General features: G+C 35.7%; 4 long non-coding RNA genes across 13 annotated transcripts; all 4 read left to right on the forward strand.

Moving 5' to 3' along the window:
- Window positions 1–7341: 7341 nt before the first annotated feature.
- On the forward strand, window positions 7342–9593 carry LOC113306947. 4 transcript variants are annotated; one of them, XR_003338929.1, is made up of 5 exons: window positions 7342–8191; window positions 8325–8686; window positions 8778–8888; window positions 9068–9139; window positions 9550–9593. It is a non-coding gene; the product is annotated as an uncharacterized LOC113306947 (long non-coding RNA). The 4 variants fall into 4 exon arrangements; XR_003338931.1 differs by having other exon boundaries at window positions 8520–8686; XR_003338930.1 differs by having other exon boundaries at window positions 8524–8686.
- Window position 9594: 1 nt separating this feature from the next.
- LOC113306948 lies at window positions 9595–10121 on the forward strand. The gene is made up of 3 exons (XR_003338932.1): window positions 9595–9631; window positions 9810–9925; window positions 10039–10121. It is a non-coding gene; the product is annotated as an uncharacterized LOC113306948 (long non-coding RNA).
- A 41-nt stretch (window positions 10122–10162) lies between these two features.
- Window positions 10163–10934, forward strand: LOC113304068. Its single transcript, XR_003338026.1, has 3 exons — window positions 10163–10182; window positions 10389–10488; window positions 10752–10934. It is a non-coding gene; the product is annotated as an uncharacterized LOC113304068 (long non-coding RNA).
- A 3172-nt stretch (window positions 10935–14106) lies between these two features.
- Window positions 14107–17686, forward strand: LOC113306667. 7 transcript variants are annotated; one of them, XR_003338771.1, is made up of 9 exons: window positions 14107–14756; window positions 14890–15251; window positions 15343–15453; window positions 15635–15706; window positions 16120–16202; window positions 16381–16496; window positions 16609–16755; window positions 16965–17064; window positions 17332–17686. It is a non-coding gene; the product is annotated as an uncharacterized LOC113306667 (long non-coding RNA). The 7 variants fall into 7 exon arrangements; XR_003338773.1 differs by having other exon boundaries at window positions 15085–15251; XR_003338772.1 differs by having other exon boundaries at window positions 15089–15251.
- The last annotated feature ends 3306 nt before the right edge of the window (window positions 17687–20992 follow it).

Genomic DNA, 20992 nt, shown 5'->3' on the forward strand with positions numbered 1-20992 from the left:
TTGAGGTTGACTAGGGAGTTTACCCTTTTCCCTCTCATTTAGAGCATCACAGATTTGGCCCAACTTAAGTTCTAGACTAGCAAACCTTTGGTCATTCATCTTCTGATATTGCAAAATATTTTGATTCATTTGGTTTACACCATCATCAAAGCTAGGCCTTTTCTCTACAGGGTACTGTATGTGCGATTGTACTTGGGGGTTTCTAGGATATGAATATCCTTATGTATTTCCTGATGTACCCCCTTGTACAGGGCCCTTGGACCATGAAAAGTTAGGGTGGTTTCTCCACCCTGGGTTATATGTCTGAGAATATGGGTTATTCTCATGCTTTTGATACAAAACATTAGCTTGTTCAGATCTGGACTCTTGAAATACATGCAATTGTGGGCAGTTATCAACAAGATGACCAGAACCATTACACGCAGCACAAATAGAAACCTCAACTTGGTTGCAAGAAGTAGTTGCAGCAGATTTCACACTTTTCTCTAGTTCTAAAGCCTCAACTCTCCTAACCAATGATGTTATTTTAGCATTACCCTCAAAGTCAGACTCTATTTTATGAACATTACCCCTGACGGTCGAATTCCTAGGTGCTCTATCAGACTCCCATTGCTGAGTTTTCTCGGCAACTTCATGCAAGAAGGCCCATGACTCGTCCGCACTTTATCTGTGAACTCACCATTGCACATAGATTCAACCAAGGTTCGAGTGGAAAAATCCAACCCTTCATATAGAATTGTTGATAGTCTCCACTGTTCGAAACCATGGTGAGGACACTGCAGTAACAAATCGTTAAACCATTCTAAATACTTGGACAATGTCTCACCATATAGTTGAACAAAACTATTGATATCCTGACGAATGGTGGAAGTTTTGTGATTTGGGAAGAACTTTTTAAAAAATTCTTTCGTAAGTTCATCCCAAGGACCGAGGCCGTAAAGCATATAGACAAGATTTGGCTTTTTCCTTCAAAGAGAAAGGAAACAAACGCAATTTCAGGGACTCTTCTGTCAACTGATTGAATCTGAGAGTCCCACAAATATCCTCAAAGTCTCTCACGTGATAGTAAGGGTTTTCAGCATCAACCCCTCGAAACACAGGGAGCATGTGTATCGTGCTCGCCTTTAACTCAAAATGACCAACAGTTTCTGGTGGACACAATGCAAGAGGGATGGCTTGTCCTCGTGGGGTACAAGTAATCTTTGAGACTGCGGGGTGGGATTACCTCGTCACCCATTGTCTCAGGTTGGTCAGGTCTTTCCTCGACAAACACAGGAATCTCAACTACGTCCTCTCGCTGAATTCTAACTAGACGATTTGTTTGATCTCTAAAAGACACAATCATATCCCAGCAAACATACCATTTAACATGTTATACACCCAGTTAACCAGGCATAAATTCAACTCAATTCAGAATCCAAGCACAACACAATTCTGAGTCTCAATTCAGGGTTTATGTGAATGAATGTCTAGACTATGAAATCATACATACAGACATCATGTTATGCAAAAATTGATAATGCACAGTGAAATAACAACTTCAGCTAGCAAGTAAATTACCCAAATGTCACAGGATCATACACAAAGATGTTATAAGTGGCAGGGATTTGACAATGCTTAGCAACTAGTTTAGTTTGCATGCAAGATGGTGTATCATTTAAGACAAGGATATTAAAGTTGAGGCACGATACCGCCGGTATAAGACTGGGTTTAGGCACAACCAACAGGTTGTCTCGCAATCTTTTTCTCCTCACCTTTGGTTTGAAAAGCAGCACCACAGGTACCCGTTGAGCTCACAAGACGAATTTCAGTAACCAGATATACGCCGGTAAAGCAAATTCACGATAGTACATACACTGATTATGAATAACTGAGAAATGACTCTACAACATGATATGATTTTGATTTACACTGATTTGCTAATCAGGACAGATTAAGCTATCAGTAACAAGGCAGTCATAATAGAACATGATGAAGCTAACACAGACTGCAAAGAGTTACAGAGTCTCAGACAAATTTCAAAAATGACAGATGAAATGTGAAACAACTATTTGAACTGATATTTTACAGGGTGATATTGAACTATTTTATACAACTACAGGATTAGGCACATAAACTGACTGATATGAAAAGATTGAAACTACAAGAATAATATGAACTATAAATGCAAATAACTAAGACTAGCTTTGGCAATGATACAGCTAACTGAAACAAGGTGCAGATATGAGATGAAACTGAAAATCAAAAACTACAGCTAAACTAACACTAAGATGCAGACTTAACATTACCGAATGCAACAGACTCAAACTGGTTTAGACTTGCAGGAATGATGAACTAGTTCTCAATGTGTACCCAGCTATGGATGATTTTGACTTACAAAAATTGCTACAATACAAGACAGATGCAAGGACAGTTTCAATAAAGCAAGATATATGAACAAGTGAATTAACTAAACTATAATACAACACTAACGTTACAGACGGTAGTATGCTTTAAGCTATGAAACCAAGAGATTCAACACTTGTGCAGACTAAGTTACAGGACACAATTTAGCTATGACGCACAGAATAAGATTGGATTTAACACAAACATCACTATAGACAATGATATTACTAAAATGCCTAACTGAAATGATATGCAAGATTGGTATATTACAGGTGATGAAAAGCTAAATGATATAAATTCTTAAATCTACAACTAAAACTAGTACTGAGATGCATATTAGGAAAACAACTAACTGACCCAACTAACAAGCCACAACAATACAAATACAGGCAGTTTTTAAGTGAAGCAAGATGTATGTGCTAATGAACTTACTACTAAAATGATGCTTGTATGAGAATGCAGGAATGAATCAGGTGGATTTAAACTAAAAAGATGATGCTAAGGTGAAGATATATGACTGAATGAAGTTTACAAACCAGAAAGAGACTAGTAGCAGATGAAGATAACTTTAAACTAGATATGAGATAAGATGGAATGCAGATGACTAAAAATGAAAGAAATTTAAATAGATGCAGGCGACTATGACTGAAATCTAACTTATGCTAATGATGCAGTTTATACAAGATGAATTATAGATGAATAATGAAACTACAATGGAATGCTACAGATTTTCTAAACTAATAAGCACAATACAAAAAAAATTATTTTATTTTTATTTCTACTACAATGATGCTGAAATGAGAGTGCAAGCTAACAAAACAGTTGAAGTTAAAAGAAAAGCTGCAGCTAATATGCAATAGAACAAGCTACAACTTACGATGCAGGATGAGATGCAAGATGAACAGGCAGCACAATTGAGTTATACTAACAACAACAGAAGAACAAAAGAAAATCTAACACATATGTACAACACTAACTGAAAATCAGTAAAGCTACACTGAAGAGATGACAGGACGTACTTTCAATATGCATTGCAGCAAATCAAACAAGACGGGATATATATAAGATATATTTAATAGCTAAGTTATACTTTAACAGTAAAATCTAAACAATTATATATACAGCCTACAGATGCAGAAACTTGAAAAATTAAAACTACAACTAAACACTTATATACAAAACTTGAGATAAAATCAGTAAGATTAAACCAAAGAAACAATTACACCGCTACCGAGTCCCCGGCAACGGCGCCAAAAACTTGGTAGGACTAGAAGATGCCTACAATATTATTAAACCGCAAGTGCACGGTGTCAAAATGTGAACATGGAAAATACGGGTCGAACCCACAGATACTAGGTCGGTGTAACGTTAAAGTTCAAAGATTTGCTTTACCAATTTAGATCAAACAAGGGGGTTGTTGTCGATACGACGAAGCATACGAGAAGAAATATAAACTAGAAACAGAACGGAAATAGAAGCATAAAGAGTGTGGGAAAAGAAAAGTCAAGTATGAAGCACTAGGGCAATTGAATCTACCACAAAACCTACACTAGATATTCTTTATCTAATGAAATTACTCTTGTCCTTACAACAGATAGCGATGAAGATTTGAGTCTTCCGCGTATCTCAGGTGATTTCAAATGGATGGTTTAGTCACAACTAAGGTATCAATTCCTAGTATTAGTTGTCTTATTATAGCACAACTAATCACAAATTGAAAATAGACAATGAAGCATAAGTTGATGTAACAAAAAATAATTGATCTAACAACCTAGGATGCAAGACATACTAGGTGAAAGTTATAAGTTGCAACAAGAAGACTAAACTGAATCCTATTCAATAAAGTTCTACAAGATCATTTTCATTAACATAAGCAACTAGCAGTAAGCTAAGGGCTTCATCTAAGCCCTAGCTTGATAAATTAGAACATGATAGAATCGGGAGACAAGTTAAGTTCAATTGAATATAAAACCATAGAACCAACTGAACTCTATTCTTTTTCAACTGATTTCTCAAGAACACAGGAAACTACTTAAGTGTTTTCAGACCAAACTCCCTTACTCACTGCCTACCCCTTTACACAACATAACCCCCTTTTTATACATGAATTCTTCTCTTTTTTCAGTCCCTACAACCAACAGATACAATATAATATTTTATGGATTTTGTTTCTCGAAAACTCACCACTATATAATCATCTTCATTCATGTACTGCCACTGCCTTATCTTTTTCAATTGACTGATGTTGTAGGTGTTGCAGAGATGTCAGATTCAACCCTAATTTGACCATGCCAGTAGCTTGTATTCACTTGTCACCACGCTGCTGCTTTTTGGTGGAGTTCGCAAGGAGCAACAAATTCAAACCAATTGCTTGTTATCCTGTCACTTTTGAAAAGAAAATAGCCGACTTAATTTTGTATTTCATAGCCTAGGGTTTTGATTGAAACAGATGAGGATAGAAAGGGGTAAGCAACTAGCCTGACAAAAGGAAAAGATGTTGATAGAGGTATGGGTGATGAGTTCTGAAAACTGACAGGGAGAGGGAAATGGTTGTCGATGAGATTGGGGTAGAGAGTTAGGTTTTGACATTTGACGGTGTGTTGTCGAGGTGAAGGAGAAAGTGAAATGAGGATTAGGGGTCTGTTTGTTTGGAATGAGGGCCTGGCTTTGGTATATGAGAATGAAGCTTGGACTAAGCTTATTTTCTTTAACTCCCAACATGGGTATCACTTGGATTATGTCCCATTGATTTCTTCTTATTACATTTCTGGTTCACTAGCAGGTCCATTAGCTTCACGAGTCTGCTGGCACCTTGCCAGCGTTCTTCACTATACGTGTCTGCCTAACATCTACTTGGTATCTAGCTTGACAGGGCATTGTAGCTCCACTTCCTTCATAACACAAGTTCAGATCATTCTTTTCTCTCCCCTAGTATTACAAAACAAGAAATCAGTGACAATTACCACAAACTTTACTTGAAAACGAACAAGTGATACAAAATATATAATTTGGCAAAATTATATAGGGAATTCGTGCAACAAAATGCCATAAACACCTACAAAATGATAAGAATGTATGCAAAATTAGGTGCCTATCAAACACCTACACACAACAACCTAAATCTCTTGTGATCAATCACGCACAGAACGGAGTCTGTTAACAATGGATTATCACAAGACGTCTTTAAATCTACAAACATTCTAAAGATCCCTGTCGAAACTTTGATCTAGTTTGAGTGAATCTTATATCAGAAGAGAAGATTCTCAAGCATAAACAAACTAGGTGCAATCAAAGTTCAACTACTGTTAATCAATCAAATCAATCGAAAACACAAGATAAACCGCGTCATCTAGTTTCCCACCAGCGGTACTAATACAGCTTCTCAATTCCAAAGAAGAATTTAAACTGAGCGGTCATAAGAGATTTCTCCTAATTAGGTTACTTTCTTCTCCGAATAGGCGACTTCACCAGTAACAATACAACCGAGGAAGTTTGTTGTCACGAAGGATTAGTTTGCTAGAAATGCAAACTTCAAGTATTTATAGACAAGGAAGTTTGGACACCAAGGAATTTCCAAAACCGAAAATATTCTCAATATATGCAATATATTCCAAATTCGGTTTCCATAATTTCTGGAAATGCTCTGTCCAAAATATTGACCGAAAATCTCGTTGGAAAATCTTCAACTAGATCTCATTTTCCTAAAATAAAATTAAAAACCTTAAATAAAATATTCTTAACTTTATCTTTCGATCCTGGGATTTTCTTCCTTTAGCTATTAAGGAATAACTTTGAACAATAAAAGATAAACATTACTGCACGTGTTCAAAGTATGTCGACATCTTTACTTTGTAAGTCCTCTTTCATATTTACAAACTTGAAACCGATTTTCCACACTTCCAAAAAAGTTTAGAATTGGTTCATCTGACTTTCAAGAACTATGTGATTGATCAAGAACACTCAATCACAAATCATGGGTTTACCGGTTCTACAAAAACAAGTTTCGGTTCTACCTCCATGTGAGTACCGTGCATAGTTACACTAGCTTTCCAAAAGTCGGTTGACTAGGTACTAGGATCGGTTCCCAACATATATATGGTATCTAACTTGTACTTGTTGCACATGTCCATAGGATCGGTTCCCTTTTCCTAAAAACGTGTTGCACATGTCCATAGGATGGGTTCCCCTTTCTGCTAAAAACTTGCTGCACCTCATACAAGGATCGATTCCCCTTTGTGATGTGTTGCACCTCTTACTAGGATCGGTTCCCCTTTACCCAGAGTCGGTCATACACAAAATCACAAACTCGATCATACCATCTCAGGTGATTATATAAGATCGGTTTCACTAATAAAAGTCATACCAATACATAAGTCAGGCCTTTGTGAATAGTTTTACCAAGAAAACAAACAAGTCATGAGCGGTTATACTAATCATACATATTGGTTGTTCACAAGATATGCAATGTATAACAATACCAATAACGCCTGGCGATTTCCTTTTTGATTCACAAAACATGTTCATGAATTTACTTCCTTAAAACACATGTAAAACATTGTTTCCTAGGATGAAATCCTCACCTCATACCCATACATAACCACAATATCATTTAAACGATTATGTCGATGTCTTATCTACAAAGTTTAATGGTTAAGCAATAAACACTACACCAAATTGAAGGATTAGCAACTGGAAGTTGCAACAACTTAGCCCCTGTTGCGAATTTTCAGTTGCGAATCTCAGTTGCAAAAGTTTTGCAACAGTCCACCTCAGATACGAAACTCGCAACTGTTGAAACTGTTACAATTCGCAATTAAATTGGATTTTATGCGTGCAATTCGTGTGTGTGGCTGGGCACAGTTCGAACTGACTCGATATTCAGCCCATTCAGATTGAAAACTGAGTTGGTTATCTCTTATCTTATCCACCCGACCTCTCATTCTCTACCTCGTTCTCTTCTATCTTTATCTCAGTTTCATAAGTCTGTAGAAGAATCATTCAAATGAAAACCTACGTCCTTCATCACTGTCCTGCATCTTTTCAATGGAAAACTAATATCTAACCCCTAACCCTAGATTTACTTCAAACAGATTTGATATGGGTACGAGTAGAAAGTTAGGGTGGAAAATACAGAAATCGGGTTTTGCTGCAAGAATCGAGAATAAATGGGTTTGCATAGATTGAAATTGGTGGTTGGATATGTGGATTTTGAAAGTTATGGTTGGATTTGAGATTGAAAGTTAGGGTTTGAAATTTGGAAGTTAGGATTTGAGATTTGTGGATTTTGAAAGTTAGGGTTGGATTTGAGATTGAAAGTTGTGTGGAAAAGATAGAAATTGAAAGTTAGGGTTTGAGATTGAAAGTTGCATGGAAAAGATAGAAATTTAAGGGTTGGATTTGGGATTCTGAGATTGAATGTATTCACAATGATTGAATGGGTTTGCAGAGAACGATGTTGGTGGTTTGATTTGTGAAGTAAGTTTGCTTTAACTGGCTTGTGCAGATGAAGTCAAGACGATGAAGTGGTTCTGCCATTTGAGAATTGAAGTTGATGCCGAGGAACTGAAGATGGCAATGTTGCTAGGTGTTGGTGCTGCTACAAAATGGTGGTTGTGCAATGAATAGGCCTGATTTAGGAGACAGGGAATGAGAATATTCAGAAAAGGTAAATTGCCAAGGAATGAGAATATTGCAGGTGGTGGTGCTGTTATTGAGTGTTGGAAATGGTTGTCTTGTAAACAGTTAGGAAGTGGGTGCTGATGTTATTGCCATTATCACTGCTTGCCTTTCTCTCCCCATCGAAAAGGTAAATTGTTATTTCATTTATCTGTTTCTGCAATGATTTTGATTATGTGTTTTTTGGAATTGTGAGATTTTGTGTTTCTTGACCTCAATTTGGCTTTTTATGTTGAATTTTTTGTGTTTATCTTGGTGCTTAGGGTATTTATGAATTGGGGTTTATCTGATGGATGCACTTCCCCCATAATTGTTAGCACATGGGATGTGATATGAATGATAATGTAACATTGTTGTTTAATCAAAAAAAGTTGGTGTTCTTCTTTCGAAGAGGACTATCATTGTTTTTCAAGATAAACTCATTTCCTTTCTGAAGTTTTTGTTGTTTATTTCTCAAGCTAGACTCAAAAATCTTTTTCTGTGAGAAGCACAAATATGACTTCTAGTTCCAATGTCCTGATCTTGAAATCTAAGTCATCAAATGCTGAAAGCAAGGAGATGAAGATCAATATGACACAAAGGAGAGTTGGTGTCCTGATTCTGACATGGAAGTTGACGACGAGAGGTACTTTTATTATATTTTTTACTTACTATGTTGTGAAGTGATCTAAAAATCTCGTTTCTGCCGGATGTTAACATTTTGGTTCTACCCGCAGCAGCCCTCTATCAAATAAGTCGCAGCCTGCAAGAATGAAGAGAGAAGTCGTCGAACCTAACGTTAAAGATATGGTATTTCGTGTCCTGATCTCAAATTTGATTCACTTCATGTAAGTTTATCAATAGGGTCTTATTTTCATTGAATTATGTTTGTCTTTAAAGTTAAAAATGGAGTTTTTGTTGTACAAGAAACGGATACAAACATCATAACAATCATATGAAAGAGTTTGAAATGGGTAAATAGTTTATTTATATTTAGGCGACACTGATAATGCATCTCATCTCATAGGAGGATCAGAAAGTTGCAGTAGATCAATTCAAAGGCGCGGAAACAAAAGCAGAAGAAAACTCAGGCTCTAAGGTGAATTTTTAAATACTCACCTTTACAAAGCAAAAGTTGTTCAAGATGCCTTATTTCTTAAATACTTGGTTAAAATCAAAACATAGTCACTAGACATGACAATGAAAAGCAAAGTCATATTGCCTTGACGCCTTTATGAATAGTGAATACATTGCATTGAAACTAAGTGTACTCATCTTTCTGGTGGCCCCAGGAAAGGGATACACTCACGGATGTGTAAGTGTTGCCTTGTATGTTTCTGGCGTATGATAGTTTTTTCTGAAGCATTATCAGTCTATTTTCATTTATATTATATGATGGCAAATTTTTTCATTTTGTCTATGTGCTCCCTATAACTCAAAGCATCATTATTATATCGTCTTATTTATATATACACCTAAATATTTGCTATGGTTTTTGATGTTTTGCAGGTATGACAGAGGTCTTGAAGACCATCAGTGTAGAAGAATAAGATAAAGAAATCAACATTTACGGGTGTTCACAAATTAAAAGGTATAATTTACAAAGAAATCTTATTATGTTGTGCATGTCATAAATAGGAAGACAGGCAAAAGTAAATAGAAATCCAAGTGGCTAGGTAATTCTCTGCATAATATTTTACATTTCTCTCCAGTTTGTATTTTCAAGTATTTAGAAGAATTGAGGTTTCTGAATCGACTGATATTTGTAGGCAACCACCAGTAATGTTCCACAACAATGGCAACCAAACAATGGTCTTATTATGACCAATGATATCTCAGATGTCAACCTTGAAGAAGCAGTGTTATTCCATTATTATTTTTTCATGTAAATAGTTCTTGTTTGCTGGAAGTTTTCTTGTGTTTTGTGTTATTAACTCTTTTCCCAGTTTTTGTAATATTCTGTTTTCTAAGATAGTGACAAATTCAATCTATCCGTAGGTTGATACGATCGTGGTGAAAAATAAAATCAGAATATTAGGTCTTGGAGACCTTGGAGTTCAGGGCATTGGAATTTCAATAGGGAAGCCATCTCTACGTCGTTGCTGCTGGTATCATTCTTATAGTTCAGGCCAAATTCTCCAGGTAAGCATGCATCTAAAATGCAATGTACTCCCTAAACTTATCATCCCATACTTCTTGTTCCTCTTGTGCATCCATAAATTATAGGTACACAAATTCTTAAGTCGAGCCTTTACCATTTGATAAAATTCATGAACTGCAAACCTTGCTTTTTCATCTGCTATACTATTTAGATTGACTTTCCTCTTACATGCCATGGATTTTTATAGGTTAACAAGAAAGTTGTGTAATCTTTAGACGATCCTGAGGAGTACCCTACCTTGTTCGAGGATTGCCAGGTTGCTATGTGGAATCTCAAATTTAGACAAGGTATCCCTTTGGTTAAATTCTTCAGTAATATAATCCGTGTCTTCCACTATTCCCTGTTAATGTTGCTATTTATAGTTCTTGTAGTAATTTTGTTCATAATCCAGTAAGTGAATATGGTATAATTTTGAAATATATGTGGACAAGCGTGACTTGGCTGATTTGGATCACAAGGTATCCTTGTGCTCTATGTAAAATGCTCTATTTTCTATTCCTATCTTCAATGGTGGGAATGGATGTTGATTTGTTCCAGTTTCTTGTCTCAGGAGGAAGAAGAAAACGAAGAAGAACATGAAAGCCAGGAATAAGAGGTTTCTGAGTTCGTAGCTGATTGCACAGAGATAAACAATAAGTGCCACTACTTACAAGGCTAGATATGAAGCAACAAAAAGCTATACTTATTTGAGCATGTAGGTAATGAATGATGTTGAGATTGTCCCTTGGTCTTGTGCCTTTAAGATTGATCTACTACTGCATTACACTTAACATTACAACTACAGAAATTGTATGTTCTGAAAACATAGGAAATGTTTTCTATACTTGTCATTCTTTTGATAGTAGGCACAAAATGCAGGGAATATGATGTTGATTTCCAAATGAACAGGGAAACTTTATTTTGTTATAGGGGAACTGGTGGTTTTGACCAGGTCAAAACCACTATTTTATTAATGTTGCAAATATTTCGCAACTGCGGGATGTTGTTGCAAGCCGTTCGCAACTGTTTAAAGTGTTGCGACCATCTAATATCGCCAATGTTTAAAACAGTTGCGACTTATTAACGTTGCAACAGTTTGAAACTATTGCGACCAAAGTTTGCAACGACCGTGTAGCCGTTACGACATATTGCAACATCGACTTTCGCAACAGAGCAGAACTGTTGCGACCCCGCTTTGCAGCTGTGATAAGCATGTAAATGCTACATTTTACACCCATATTTATATTAGTAGGATACAATATTTTAGTTGCTAATACTATTTTAGTGCTTTTGTAGAAAGTACAAGTGAATTCGATCATCCGCCGAATAAACAACAAAATGTGAGACTTAATAGTGTTTGCGACGAAAATTGCAAAATGTGGTTGGCCTGGTATTTCCATATATAATCAACCACAATGATGAAATGTGGTTGGCCTGGTATTTCCATATATCAGCAATCAATGATGATGAAACGTGGTTGGCCTGGTATTTCCATGTATCAACAACCACAATGATGAAATGGGGTTGGCCTGGTATTTCCATGTATCAGCAACCACAATGATCAAATATGTTGGCCTGGTATTTCTATATATCAGCAGCACTTATTATGCTGGCCTGGTATTTCCATATATAAGCAACACTTATTATGCTGGCCTAATATCTCTATATATCAGCAACAATTATTATGTTGGCCTGGTATCTCCATATATATCAGCAGCATAGAATTATTTCACAGCCGAGGTCACAATGGGAAGACAAGTTTTAATTTGCTCTTCAATTAATGCATGGTGAAGCGAGTCGACGTCAGCACACTAATGCCACCTAAGATTGGTCAAGAGTGACCTTATTATTAGCATAAGAATGGAAGAATATCACCTCCATGACCACGTGCAAATGAAGTGCAAATGAAGAAAAAGGAAAGATTAACATATCTTGTCCTTACATAAGTTCTCTTGCTATATATATAAAGAATCTGAAGGAATGTTTGAGATCAAATGACGTCATTTGTGCAAATACAGTTAAGGTGGGCCCAGCACATGCAAAAAAATATCATGCTTTTTAAATGAAATTAATTCATTTCCTTGGTGGTTTCATATACTATGGAAAGTGGAGATTCGCTGATACTTTACAATGTTTCGTCATATTATGACACACGACACAATATTATTGAGCGGATTGTATTTCATGACATGTGGCAGACTTCTATTGGGAGGTGATGTGGCGACGACGTGAATTCATCTGTGGGCTATATTTATGTGTTGTTCCAAAATGAAAATGGGGGGCACCCGGCCACAGTGCCACAACAAAGGAAGGGTTTTGAAGTTTTGTTTTCGATTCTTCATTTTTCATTAGCTAGAGTTTAATTTTAATATGTTTATGGCTTTTGAGAAAGCCATTTCTAGCTAGTGTTATGTTAGGGTTTAGGTAGAAACCAATAAATTGTGTAAACTCTATATGTATATGCTTAATAATGATTTGAATGACTAATAGTTTTTCTTCATATAGCTTGCTATTTTATTGTTCATGTGATTTCATTGATTATTTATGCTTTTCAATTGATATGGCGTGCTTTGGTTAAATCCCTTGACGTGATATGCTTTAGGATTGATAGGTAATGCTTTAGAATCACCATCCATGAAGCGAAGAAAACTATAGCGGAGAAACAATATTTGAAAATGCATGGAATTTATTTTTAACGAATAGTAGAATTTGCATAATTAATTGGTGGAAACCGAAAACCTTAATAACCCACATTCTTTTTGTTTATCTTTAAATTATTTATCATTTCATTTGTTTCCGAATTTCTAAAAATCCTTAAAACATTATCTTGTTGATTACTTAATTTTTGGTATTAGTTGGTAGAGTATTTCACACTCCTCGTGGGAACGACCTGTACTTGCCATTGTTTACTAGTTAGACGCTGTGCACTTGCAGTATATTATTGTAGGTTTCTGAGCCTACCAAGTTTTTGGCGCCGTTGCTGGGGAGTGGTTGCAAAATACTCTCTAGTTGATATCATTGTATATAGTTTATTTTTATTTTAGTTTTTGTACATAATTTCTTTTTCTTTTAGATTTTCTTTAGTTTCTTTTTACGCAGTTTGTTTGATTTTTTTTTAGGTACCTTAGTGATTGAAGTGCTGCAATTGAAACCAGTAGTGGGCGAAAAGAAAGTATGCACTCGCAAAGCTTTTGCAAGAGCGACTTGGAAGATCCATTAGAGGTTTGCTTAGCTCATTTTGGGTATGATTTTGATGATGATAGTGTTATTTGTGAAGTCAATGCTTTGTTAGACTCCACACCGCTGCTAGACACTAATAAATGGAAGCCCAAACTAGAACCTCTAGTTTTTTCTGATTCTCGACTAGTTCCATCAGTCGAGAATGCACCTACCTTGACCCATAAGCCATTAAGTTCTGAATTTTTTCGTCTCGTTGATATTCATAATGAAACCGTTTTAGATGATAATGGGTCTAAGAGTCGTGATATTATTGCTCCATTGAGGCCTTGTTCAGCGAGTGAATTTGAAAAAATATCAGTCGTGGAAGTTATTTTCGCTGACTTAGAACCAGATTTAGGGAGTACAATAACTGTTCAATTATTTAGACAATCTTTAGTAATCATCTGCGAACCTGATTTACTTCATATTCAAGGTTCGAATTATGCTTTAAATAAGATTGAATTCAGTTTTATCTCTCTGGGTACTAATCTTTCTTATTGTAGGTTCATGTTTTCAACTAATCAGATTAGTTGGGTTGATCCCCAACTCTTCAGGCTTTATATATATAATTCGCAGCTTACCTTGGGGTACCAACCCCACATTGTTTGATTGAAGTGCTGCAATTGAAACCACATTGCTGCAACCCCACATTGCTGCAAGAATTCGCAGCTTACCTTGGGGTACCAACCCCACATTGCTGCAAGAATCGAGAATAAATGGGTTTGCATAGATTGAAATTGGTGGTTGGATATGTGGATTTTGAAAGTTATGGTTGGATTTGAGATTGAAAGTTAGGGTTTGAAATTTGGAAGTTAGGATTTGAGATTTGTGGATTTTGAAAGTTAGGGTTGGATTTGAGATTGAAAGTTGTGTGGAAAAGATAGAAATTGAAAGTTAGGGTTTGAGATTGAAAGTTGCATGGAAAAGATAGAAATTTAAGGGTTGGATTTGGGATTCTGAGATTGAATGTATTCACAATGATTGAATGGGTTTGCAGAGAACGATGTTGGTGGTTTGATTTGTGAAGTAAGTTTGCTTTAACTGGCTTGTGCAGATGAAGTCAAGACGATGAAGTGGTTCTGCCATTTGAGAATTGAAGTTGATGCCGAGGAACTGAAGATGGCAATGTTGCTAGGTGTTGGTGCTGCTACAAAATGGTGGTTGTGCAATGAATAGGCCTGATTTAGGAGACAGGGAATGAGAATATTCAGAAAAGGTAAATTGCCAAGGAATGAGAATATTGCAGGTGGTGGTGCTGTTATTGAGTGTTGGAAATGGTTGTCTTGTAAACAGTTAGGAAGTGGGTGCTGATGTTATTGCCATTATCACTGCTTGCCTTTCTCTCCCCATCGAAAAGGTAAATTGTTATTTCATTTATCTGTTTCTGCAATGATTTTGATTATGTGTTTTTTGGAATTGTGAGATTTTGTGTTTCTTGACCTCAATTTGGCTTTTTATGTTGAATTTTTTGTGTTTATCTTGGTGCTTAGGGTATTTATGAATTGGGGTTTATCTGATGGATGCACTTCCCCCATAATTGTTAGCACATGGGATGTGATATGAATGATAATGTAACATTGTTGTTTAATCAAAAAAAGTTGGTGTTCTTCTTTCGAAGAGGACTATCATTGTTTTTCAAGATAAACTCATTTCCTTTCTGAAGTTTTTGTTGTTTATTTCTCAAGCTAGACTCAAAAATCTTTTTCTGTGAGAAGCACAAATATGACTTCTAGTTCCAATGTCCTGATCTTGAAATCTAAGTCATCAAATGCTGAAAGCAAGGAGATGAAGATCAATATGACACAAAGGAGAGTTGGTGTCCTGATTCTGACATGGAAGTTGACGACGAGAGGTACTTTTATTATATTTTTTACTTACTATGTTGTGAAGTGATCTAAAAATCTCGTTTCTGCCGGATGTTAACATTTTGGTTCTACCCGCAGCAGCCCTCTATCAAATAAGTCGCAGCCTGCAAGAATGAAGAGAGAAGTCGTCGAACCTAACGTTAAAGATATGGTATTTCGTGTCCTGATCTCAAATTTGATTCACTTCATGTAAGTTTATCAATAGGGTCTTATTTTCATTGAATTATGTTTTGTCTTTAAAGTTAAAAATGGAGTTTTTTGTTGTACAAGAAACGGATACAAACATCATAACAATCATATGAAAGAGTTTGAAATGGGTAAATAGTTTATTTATATTTAGGCGACACTGATAATGCATCTCATCTCATAGGAGGATCAGAAAGTTGCAGTAGATCAATTCAAAGGCGCGGAAACAAAAGCAGAAGAAAACTCAGGCTCTAAGGTGAATTTTTAAATACTCACCTTTACAAAGCAAAAGTTGTTCAAGATGCCTTATTTCTTAAATACTTGGTTTAAAATCAAAACATAGTCACTAGACATGACAATGAAAAGCAAAGTCATATTGCCTTGACGCCTTTATGAATAGTGAATACCATTGCATTGAAAACTAAGTGTACTCATCTTTCTGGTGGCCCCAGGAAAGGGATACACTCACGGATGTGTAAGTGTTGCCTTGTATGTTTCTGGCGTATGATAGTTTTTCTGAAGCATTATCAGTCTATTTTCATTTATTTATTATATGATGGCAAATTTTTTCATTTTGTCTATGTGCTCCCTATAACTCAAAGCATCATTATTATATCGTCTTATTTATATATACACCTAAATATTTGCTATGTTTTTGATGTTTTGCAGGTATGACAGAGGTCTTGAAGACCATCAGTGTAGAAGAATAAGATAAAAGAAATCAACATTTACGGGTGTTCACAAATTAAAAGGTATAATTTACAAAGAAATCTTATTATGTTGTGCATGTCATAAATAGGAAGACAGGCAAAAGTAAATAGAAATCCAAGTGGCTAGGTAATTCTCTGCATAATATTTTACATTTCTCTCCAGTTTGTATTTTCAAGTATTTAGAAGAATTGAGGTTTCTGAATCGACTGATATTTGTAGGCAACCACCAGTAATGTTCCACAACAATGGCAACCAAACAATGGTCTTATTATGACCAATGATATCTCAGATGTCAACCTTGAAGAAGCAGTGTTATTCCATTATTATTTTTTCATGTAAATAGTTCTTGTTTGCTGGAAGTTTCTTGTGTTTTGTGTTATTAACTCTTTTCCCAGTTTTTGTAATATTCTGTTTTCTAAGATAGTGACAAATTCAATCTATCCGTAGGTTGATACGATCGTGGTGAAAAATAAAATCAGAATATTAGGTCTTGGAGACCTTGGAGTTCAGGGCATTGGAATTTCAATAGGGAAGCCAGATCTCTACGTCGTTGCTGCTGGTATCATTCTTTATAGTTCAGGCCAAATTCTCCAGGTAAGCATTGCATCTAAAATGCAATGTACTCCCTAAACTTATCATCCCATACTTCTTGTTCCTCTTGTGCATCCATAAATTATAGGTACACAAATTCTTAAGTCGAGCCTTTACCATTTGATAAAATTCATGAACTGCAAACCTTGCTTTTTTCATCTGCTATACTATTTAGATTGACTTTCCTCTTTACATGCCATGGATTTTTATAGGTTAACAAGAAAGTTGTGTAATCTTTAGACGATCCTGAGGAGTACCCTACCTTGTTCGAGGATTGCCAGGTTGCTATGTGGAATCTCAAATTTAGACAAGGTATCCCTTTGGTTAAATTCTTCAGTATATATAATCCGTGTCTTCCACTATTCCCTGTTAATGTTGCTATTTATAGTTCTTGTAGTAATTTTTGTTCATAATCCAGTAAGTGAATATGGTATAATTTTGAAATATATGTGGACAAGCGTGACTTGGCTGATTTGGATCACAAGGTATCCTTGTGCTCTATGTAAAATGCTCTATTTTCTTATTCCTATCTTCAATGGTGGGAATTGGATGTTGATTTGTTCCAGTTTCTTGTCTCAGGAGGAAGAAGAAAACGAAGAAGAACATGAAAGCCAGGAATAAGAGGTTTCTGAGTTCGTAGCTGATTGCACAGAGATAAACAATAAGTGCCACTACTTACAAGGCTAGATATGAAGCAACAAAAAGCTATACTTATTTGAGCATGTAGGTAATGAATGATGTTGAGATTGTCCCTTGGTCTTGTGCCTTTAAGATTGTATCTACTACTGCTATTACACTTAACATTACAACTACAGAAATTGTATGTTCTGAAAACATAGGAAATGTTTTCTATACTTGTCATTCTTTTGATAGTAGGCACAAAATGCAGGGAATATGATGTTGATTTCCAAATGAACAGGGAAACTTTATTTTGTTATAGGGGAACTGGTGGTTTTGACCAGGTCAAAACCACTATTTTATTAATGTTGCAAATATTTCGCAACTGCGGGATGTTGTTGCAAGCCGTTCGCAACTGTTTAAAGTGTTGCGACCATCTAATATCGCCAATGTTTAAAACAGTTGCGACTTATTAACGTTGCAACAGTTTGAAACTATTGCGACCAAAAGTTTGCAACGACCGTGTAGCCGTTACGACATATTGCAACATCGACTTTCGCAACAGAGCAGAACTGTTGCGACCCCGCTTTGCAGCTGTGATAAGCATGTAAATGCTACATTTTACACCCATATTTATATTAGTAGGATACAATATTTTAGTTGCTAATACTATTTTAGTGCTTTTGTAGAAAGTACAAGTGAATTCGATCATCCGCCGAATAAACAACAAAATGTGAGACTTAATAGTGTTTGCGACGAAAATTGCAAAATGTGGTTGGCCTGGTATTTCCATATATAATCAACCACAATGATGAAATGTGGTTGGCCTGGTATTTCCATATATCAGCAATCACAATGATGAAACGTGGTTGGCCTGGTATTTCCATGTATCAACAACCACAATGATGAAATGGGGTTGGCCTGGTATTTCCATGTATCAGCAACCACAATGATCAAATATGTTGGCCTGGTATTTCTATATATCAGCAGCACTTATTATGCTGGCCTGGTATTTCCATATATAAGCAACACTTATTATGCTGGCCTAATATCTCTATATATCAGCAACAATTATTATGTTGGCCTGGTATCTCCATATATATCAGCAGCATAGAATTATTTCACAGCCGAGGTCACAATGGGAAGACAAGTTTTAATTTGCTCTTCAATTAATGCATGGTGAAGCGAGTCGACGTCAGCACACTAATGCCACCTAAGATTGGTCAAGAGTGACTTTATTATTAGCATAAGAATGGAAGAATATCACCTCCATGACCACGTGCAAATGAAGTGCAAATGAAGAAAAAGGAAAGATTAACATATCTTGTCCTTACATAAGTTCTCTTGCTATATATATAAAGAATCTGAAGGAATGTTTGAGACCAAATGACGTCATTTGTGCAAATACAGTTAAGGTGGGCCCAGCACATGCAAAAAATATCATGCTTTTTAAATGAAATTAATTCATTTCCTTGGTGGTTTCATATACTATGGAAAGTGGAGATTCGCTGATACTTTACAATGTTTCGTCATATTATGACGACACAATATTATTGGCGGATTGTATTTCATGACATGTGGCAGACTTCTATTGGGAGGTGATGTGGCGACGACGTGAATTCATCTGTGGGCTATATTTATGTGTTGTTCAAAATGAAAATGGGGGGCACCCGGCCACAGTGCCACAACAAAGGAAGGGTTTTGAAGTTTTGTTTTCGATTCTTCATTTTTCATTAGCTAGAGTTTAATTTTAATATGTTTATGGCTTTTGAGAAAGCCATTTCTAGCTAGTGTTATGTTAGGGTTTAGGTAGAAACCAATAAATTGTGTAAACTCTATATTATATGCTAATAATGATTTGAATGACTAGTAGTTTTTCTTCATATAGCTTGTATTTTATTGTTCATGTGATTTCATTGATTATTTATGCTTTTCAATTGATATGGCGTGCTTTGGTTAAATCCCTTGACGTGATATGCTTTAGGATTGATAGGTAATGCTTTAGAATCCATCCATGAAGCGAAGAAAACTATAGCGGAGAAACAATATTTGAAAATGCATGGAATTTATTTTTAACGAATAGTAGAATTTGCATAATTAATTGGTGGAAACCGAAAACCTTAATAACCCACATTCTTTTTGTTTATCTTTAAATTATTTATCATTTCATTTGTTTCCGAATTTCTAAAAATCCTTAAAACATTATCTTGTTGATTACTTAATTTTTGGTATTAGTTGGTAGAGTATTTCACACTCCTCGTGGGAACGACCTGTACTTGCCATTGTTTACTAGTTAGACGCTGTGCACTTGCAGTATATTATTGTAGGTTTCTGAGCCTACCAAGTTTTTGGCGCCGTTGCTGGGGAGTGGTTGCAAAATACTCTCTAGTTGATATCATTGTATATAGTTTATTTTTATTTTAGTTTTTGTACATAATTTCTTTTTCTTTTAGATTTTCTTTAGTTTCTTTTTACGCAGTTTGTTTGATTTTTTTTTAGGTACCTTAGTGATTGAAGTGCTGCAATTGAAACCAGTAGTGGGCGAAAAGAAAGTATGCACTCGCAAAGCTTTTGCAAGAGCGACTTGGAAGATCCATTAGAGGTTTGCTTAGCTCATTTTGGGTATGATTTTGATGATGATAGTGTTATTTGTGAAGTCAATGCTTTGTTAGACTCCACACCGCTGCTAGACACTAATAAATGGAAGCCCAAACTAGAACCTCTAGTTTTTTCTGATTCTCGACTAGTTCCATCAGTCGAGAATGCACCTACCTTGACCCATAAGCCATTAAGTTCTGAATTTTTTCGTCTCGTTGATATTCATAATGAAACCGTTTTAGATGATAATGGGTCTAAGAGTCGTGATATTATTGCTCCATTGAGGCCTTGTTCAGCGAGTGAATTTGAAAAAATATCAGTCGTGGAAGTTATTTTCGCTGACTTAGAACCAGATTTAGGGAGTACAATAACTGTTCAATTATTTAGACAATCTTTAGTAATCATCTGCGAACCTGATTTACTTCATATTCAAGGTTCGAATTATGCTTTAAATAAGATTGAATTCAGTTTTATCTCTCTGGGTACTAATCTTTCTTATTGTAGGTTCATGTTTTCAACTAATCAGATTAGTTGGGTTGATCCCCAACTCTTCAGGCTTTATATATATAATTCGCAGCTTACCTTGGGGTACCAACCCCACATTGTTTGAGAACGTGCCACTGGCAAGTCGGGAAACAAACACATTTCACTTCATGGGAGTCAACCCATCAGATTTGTTCCCTGCACTCTATCTTTTATTTTTAATTCTTTAGTTTTTTCATATGTATTTTAGAATTTCCCACCTTAATTTCTATGTTGGATGACTCAATTACATTGAGGACAACGTAATGTTTAAGTGTGGGTGAGTGGCGCTTTTGTTAGGATTTTTCTTAATAAAAAAAAAAAATCTATTGCATAGTATCTCTGTTTTGCTCGAGGACTAGCAAAATATAAGTGTGGGGGTGTTGATAAGCATGTAAATGCTACATTTTATACCCATATTTATATTAGCTAGGATACAATATTTTAGTTTCTAATACTATTTTAGTACTTTTGTAGAAAGTACAAGTGAATTCGATCATCC

Source organism: Papaver somniferum, chromosome 8 (genome assembly GCF_003573695.1).
Source record: "Papaver somniferum cultivar HN1 chromosome 8, ASM357369v1, whole genome shotgun sequence".
Taxonomy (NCBI): Eukaryota; Viridiplantae; Streptophyta; class Magnoliopsida; order Ranunculales; family Papaveraceae; genus Papaver; species Papaver somniferum.